The 6,481-nt window shown below is 50.5% G+C and overlaps 1 long non-coding RNA gene across 1 annotated transcript; it reads left to right on the top strand.

Moving 5' to 3' along the window:
- The first annotated feature begins 3,083 nt into the window (after window positions 1–3,083).
- On the top strand, window positions 3,084–3,835 carry LOC132424136 (uncharacterized). The gene is made up of 3 exons (XR_009519168.1): window positions 3,084–3,153; window positions 3,636–3,684; window positions 3,804–3,835. It is a non-coding gene; the product is annotated as an uncharacterized lncRNA (long non-coding RNA).
- The last annotated feature ends 2,646 nt before the right edge of the window (window positions 3,836–6,481 follow it).

The raw sequence follows: 6,481 nt of genomic DNA, 5'->3' as shown, positions 1-6,481 counted from the left end.
TCCTTTATGAGTCAGGTGAAACGACGTCTCTCCCCGGAAGTCTGCTGTAAACCCCCAGACTGAGTTGGGCCCCTCCCCTGAGCTCCCAAAGCAACAGGCTGTACACTCGTCAGGGGCCCAGTTGTGTTGACATCCTTGGCTTCGGCTGACCCCCTTCTCTGCTCCTCAGCGGATGGGAGGCTGTATTCTTTATCTTTGAACTTTAAAACCCCAGCCTGTGACAGGAGCTCAGCAAATGCCTGCTGACTGAGTGAATCAGTGGCAATTCATTTATTTCTTAGACAGTGATGTCAGGAAAAAGCTACTCACACTTTTAACAACAACAAAAAAAAGATGCGTGTGGAGGGATAGGCAAGATGGGATGGGATGGATGGGCACATGTCCCTCAATCTGAACAGCAGATACCCCGTCTGTGGGGAAAAGCTGGGGTGTGGGAAGGAGCTGATTTGCCGTGCCCTCCCCCTGGAGTGGTACCCTCTGCACTCACGCAGTGCTGGGCGACTAAGTCCCAGCATCACCATCACCCGGAGTCAGTGCAAGGGGACTAGAGGAGCCGAAGGTGACCTGTTGCCCAGGCCCTCCGTTCTCTGCTTTCTTGCTCTCTTGCTTGTCACCTTGTAAAGACACAGCCAAGAGACTCCCCCTCCTGCTGAAGTGTGGTTGTCGCCCTCCGGAGGCATTGGCGCTGGGGCAGGGCGGAGCTCAAAATCCCACCTTCAGGCCGGCAGAACGATTCTGCTTTCCTCCCCTTATGCCAGCGAGCCCTGTGGGAATTTGCTATTCGTCTCCGGACCTGTGGTGCCAGGCCTCCCCATTCACACCTCTGTTGTTTAAGAACCCATGTGTTGGTGTTAGCAGCTCATTAAGCTAGAGCTGAAGGAGGGGGAGAATCCAAGGCTCTCAGGGAGGGTAAAGCTTAAAGGATCAAGCCGTCTCCCCTCCTCCCGAGCTGGGTTCTTCTCTGCAGGACATCCTGTTCCACAGCTCTGACTACAGAGGACTCTCAGTTTGGAGCTACAATTGGTCCCCCTAGATGCATGCCCCACTGCGTGTGCTCTACCCTTGGGGGTCTTCCCCATGGTGCTCTCTCAGGTATACGAAAACAGCTCTCCTGTTCCCAAGTCTTTTCTTCTCCAGGCCAAAGGCCTTCCATCCTACAAATCTTCTCCCCGTGACATGGTTTCCGGTTCCCTCAGCAACCACCGTGCTGTTACCATGCCATCGGCAAACTTCGCTTGGCTCCCCAGGGGTTCAGAGCTTGGTCATTACCTTACCCTCCCAAGTCCAGTCGTGGCACCAAATCAACTTCTTCTTGTTTTGCTTTGCTTTGTTTCCATTGAGTTGGCCATGCTTTTGGCAAATAAACACAAGCTATAGGCTTACTCAGCTGCAGAAGCAGCAGAAAGGACTGTATCCCCTTCACCTTTGTCCCCCGTGGCACCCACTACAGCCCTGGGGAATGGGTGGGTGTTAAGGAATTGTTTGTGAAAGTGAATTGAATTAAGGGAACTGGCTGGAACCTTGGAAAAGATCATAACTACACGGATTATAACGTATGTAATTGACCACATGCATTTTTTTTTTAAGTCCTTAGATCTCATCACCAACGTGGTCCATCCCTTGGTGATGAAAGGAAGATGAGAGATCCTTTCAGCTAAGGCAGGTCTACGAAGTGTCTGCTATGAGCCAGTTTCTGTGCCAGATTCCACTCTAAAAACATGGCTTTTCACCTTGACTTCAAGGACAGAGCAGGATACACATACACATACACATCTTGCCTTCTCAGATAAATAAATCAGCTTGGAGAAGCCGACTCTGGGACTTGGGATTCACATGTACATTAGCGGCCCTGTGGAAAGGCAAGATGTTGGCATCTGCCTCTCAGAGAGGCTGAATGTTTTTCCAGAGATCTCTGGCTTGTCTGATGTAGCCCACAAGGCGTCCCCTGCTCTGGGCCTCAGACGTTGACTTTCTCTTCAAAATAAACTGCCAGGAAGATTAACAATTCAAGGCAGTTCCTCACAGCTCATGGAGGGGAGAGGCTGTCCCAGCACAAGTCCTGTGTCTGAGGTCAGCCAGGGGGCCTGGGTTTCCTGGGTTTGTCATCAATTTCCCTGGTGACCTTAGGCCTGTCTCTCTGGAACCCAGGCTCCACATTTGCAGTGAGCCCTGGAGGTTCTTAGGAGTTGGAAGCAGTCCCCTGAGACTGATGTAGGGCACTTGGATTTCTGGAAGCATTCCAGATCTGAAGCAGAAAAAAAATAACCTCGTTGCCAAGATGCAAATTTCAGAATCAGAAGTGCTCTTTTGTGAATTTACTTTTTAGCCTTAAAGGTTGTGGCAGACATGACCTTCTACTTCTGCAAGAGGCACAAAACCTCAGGTGCCAGAGCTCCTTGGTTTGAAAATCTTTTTTTTTTTCTTTCTATTTTTTTCTTTTAGTTTTATGGGGGACACTGCGGGGGGGAAGTTACTGAGTTTGTACACTGTAGTGCACCAGAGCATGGAAAAAAATCTTCAAGAGACCTGATTAAAATAGAACACACTTATAAGACAAAAAGCCCAAGCAATGTCACACGAGACCTTCAATGTTAACATTACATTCTGATGCACGGTCTCAGCAGAAAGTGATCTTTCTTCCTCTCTCAGATCCGTGGGAGTGAGGGACCCGCGAGGGGTCTGGGCCAACCAGGATCACTCAGAGGAGAACAATGCTCTTGGTGACATTCGGGTCACATTTGTCCGAGGTTCCCACACATACCCATGGAATCTGGAAGATTAACAGTGAAAAATGACCTATTTTAACAGGTGCATACTTGTGTCTAAGTGGAAATTAGCCGAGCGTGGAATTATTTTAACATGGAAATAAGTTGTGGACCTTCAGAAACATCGCTCTTTTGACCACACAGGAATCAGACACATGGTCAACATTGGAGAGTTTCTCAGGACTGGAAACGGATGTGTTGGTTGGATTTTTCCAGAGGAAGCTACCATGTCACAGAGAAATAAACACTAATGTGCATAAAACATGACTGTTCATGTTCAAATTCCTTCTTCAAAGCATGTCCCTGTTCTCAGTGGAACAGAGAGCAAAACTTCAAGACAGGAAATCTGTTTAGGGAAGATCATCTCAGTCACACCAAATAACAGCAGGTAAAGTAAATCCACGATTCTCAGCACAGGGCTCTGGAAAGGCGCAGTGGTCCAGAGAAAAGAGTCCTGGTCACGTCAGAAGACGGGGTTCAGGGAATTCCCTGGTGCTCCAGTGGTTGGGACTCCGCGCTTTCACTGCCATGGGCCCAGGTTCAGATCCTGGTCGGGGAACCCCTCTGTGCCTTGACTGTCTCTCCTGTGAAATGGGGATCCTGAGCCTACCTGCAGCCCACCTCAGAGGGCTTTGAAAAGAACAAATTTGCTGATGAGTGAATGACACTCTGTGAATGTAAAACACTGTCCCCGTGGTGAGGGCTTCATGGCTGGTGGATCCGTCATTGCTGTGAATGTGATTTGAAGCTGCACATGTCATAGAGCAGAACAGCACAGGAGGAACTGCTGAGGCCCAGTGGTGTCTCCAGGAGAAAATAATTTTTTTTCAGGAGTGACAGCTGTTCTTTTCTGTGGTTTGACTTTCGCAGGAATCTGTTCGGGGCATTTGGAGATGGCAGTCAACAGAGAAGTCATGGGGTGAGTGACAGCACATTTCCTTAAAGAATTGAATCTTGCCTTTTCAAAATAGCTAGATGATACCTTTTAAGAACAACTTACATGGCCCTTAAGGTATGATTTCATTGTCTCTTCATCAGAGACCTTAATGAAATGTTGACTCCTGACCATTTCTTTTGGAGAAACACATCGGCTGTGTGGCTTTTTCAGGTCACTTAATGTTTCTGAGGTGAGCATTCCCACCTTTAGAAGGAGGAAGGTTTAACTGTGCCTTGTCCATGCCACAGGCCTGTGTGTGTGTGTGTGTGTGTGTGTGTGTGTGTGTGTACATACACATATTGTAGGGTAGGGAAAATGTGCTTACTATGCTGAAAGGACATTTTTTCTTTGTCTCTTCTGGTCTTTTCTACACACACACACACACACACACACACACACACACACACACACACACACCCCATCTGAGGCTATGGATAAGGTGAAGTCATTCAGAAAGAGGGCAGAGCACATGTATGGAAAGTTGGTTTCTGAGGGTAAGCTTTAAAAGGGAGTGAGTGAGCAATGTTTGGTGAGGAATAGTAATTATGATTATGTATTTAAGGCCTGCAATGTGCCAGGCATATGACGACTGTGTCATCATTTAACCTTTGCAACCATCTGGGGAGGTAGACATGTCTCCTTTTTTGCAAACAAGGAATCTGAGGCTCAGAGACGCCCACTAACTTGCCCAAGGTCACACAGCCCATAAGTGCCAGCGCTCTTTAGTTGGTTTAGTGCTCTGCTCTGTATCCCACAGAACTGCCCTCTCCCTGGCCCCTGCAGCATAGAGAACAGGGGACAGTGCAAGCTTCAGGGATCCCCAGCTGTTCATAAAGAAGGATGAACTGGTTTCGGAGTCCTTGTGCCTTTGTCGTTTGCTTTGAACGTGTGTAGTTTTTGTCTATCCGTGTTTCCTGGATCACTTTAGCCTTTTCTAGTCCATTCTCCAGTTCTCAGGCCCATAGCTGTGTCACGACGCGGGCTCACATGCTCCAGTACAGATGCTCCAACCTCTGGCCTGCTCTACGCTCTCTTCCAGCCCAGCCGCCGGGGTTCCCAGGCTACGTCTGCAGGATCCACAGCCGGGGCGACGGAAGAGGGGGCCTCGCTCAGGAGTGAAGACTGTCAGACTCTCGCCTCCTGCAGCAGGGGGCTCCTGGGCCCTGGCTCTGGCCACCCAGGAGACAGGGCCTGCCTGGGCAGAGCAGCGGCTCCGAGAGGTCCGCGGGCTGCCTTGTTTACCGTTGCCCAGGCTCCCGGGCCTGCCCGCAGCCCCTGGGAAGTGACAGGGGGGCGGGGGGAGTGGGTTTCAGGCGCTGATGAAAGCTGCCGAAACCAGACCCGGGCACACGTGAAAAGAAGGAGAGAAGAAGAGGCGCAGGCCAACCGTCGGGCCGCAGGCATGATTGGGCTTGTCTCCCACTCGGGCAGATGGAGACAAAGGTGGCGTCACCCCCCCGGAATGAGTGGCGGTGCCTCCTTGAGCTGCCTGTGAGCGGAGCGTCTGTGCCTGAAACGTCCGTAAGAATGACGTCCTTGGTTTCTTGAGTTCCGAGCAACGTCCCCTGGCAGAGTGGGCCGTTCACATCCCTATTCGGGAGTCCCGGGGGTTGAGAAACCTTGAATGGCGCGATCTGAGAGGCAACAGCAGTAATTCCTGTCTAGACTTGATTTTTGGAATCCAGGTTCCAAGATGAAAGGGTGCATTGTGAAGACAGGGCATAAATCCACTGTGCCGACAGGACCCACATTCACCTCGGATTATTTACACCTTTTTCCTCTCTCTGCTCATTACCTGTCCCACTGCCACCCACTTTCAAGTTTTGACAGATTCACTTCATACATCATACCTATAAGTAGCCAATTACATGTGTTTCCATTTTGGGGGACCCCTCACTCCGGGCCGATTTGCCCCCCTCGCAAGTCCTGCAAAGTTGTACTTTTTCCCCCGGGACCTTAAGGCCACGATTGCTAAGGAAGTGATCGTGTTAGTCATGAGCATGAGCGAAACCCAGCTGGGGAGGGCACCCAGTGTGCATTACTAATTCAGCCTCCACCGCACCCTTGGCCCCAAGCCTGGCACCTTTGCGCGGTGGTTACTCAAGGATGTGGGAAGCCTCCGCAGAGACGGCGCTGACTTGGCCCTTTTCAGAACTGCCAACCCCACTCCTTGGCAACCAGAGTTCACCATCTGCCCGGTCACCCAGGGAGCACACAGGTCAGAGAACTTCTGCCAGGACAGATGGTTCTGGGAGTTGAAAACCAGCCGTGGGGTTCCACCCAATCCGGGGGAGCCAGTTCTGCCCCTCGCCCAGGCTTGGTCCAGTATTCCCAACTGTCTATAGGACATTTCGACTGGGATGATCCCTCGACGCTTACAGTTTAAGAGCACGAGGCTGGGTCAGGTCACTTTATCCTTTGACGTCTCTGTTTCCCCATCCTTATCCTGAGAAGATTGGACTAGGTGAGTCTTTCAGGCCCCTCCCAGCACGGTGCAATGGGAAAACATTGTGTGGGCTCTGAAATCGGAAATGTCTGTGTTCATATCCTGGCTCTGCTGGGTGACCGCAGGCAGGCACCGAAACCTCTCCCGCCCTGAGTTTCCGTGTCTGTAAAATGGAGGTAAATAGTATCAGTTGGCCCTTAGGGGTTATTATTCCTGGTTTATATCGATGCTGATAACAGCTAACATTCATTGTCCGCTCACTAGGAGCCAGGCTCTGCTCTGAGTGCTTTGAATATACTAGCTCAGCATATTTGTAAGAGGACCTCTGCCGAC

The sequence above is a fragment of the Delphinus delphis genome, chromosome 4 (assembly GCF_949987515.2).
Source record: "Delphinus delphis chromosome 4, mDelDel1.2, whole genome shotgun sequence".
NCBI classification, from domain to species: domain Eukaryota; kingdom Metazoa; phylum Chordata; class Mammalia; order Artiodactyla; family Delphinidae; genus Delphinus; species Delphinus delphis.
This window is presented reverse-complemented; position numbering and strand designations above follow the sequence as displayed.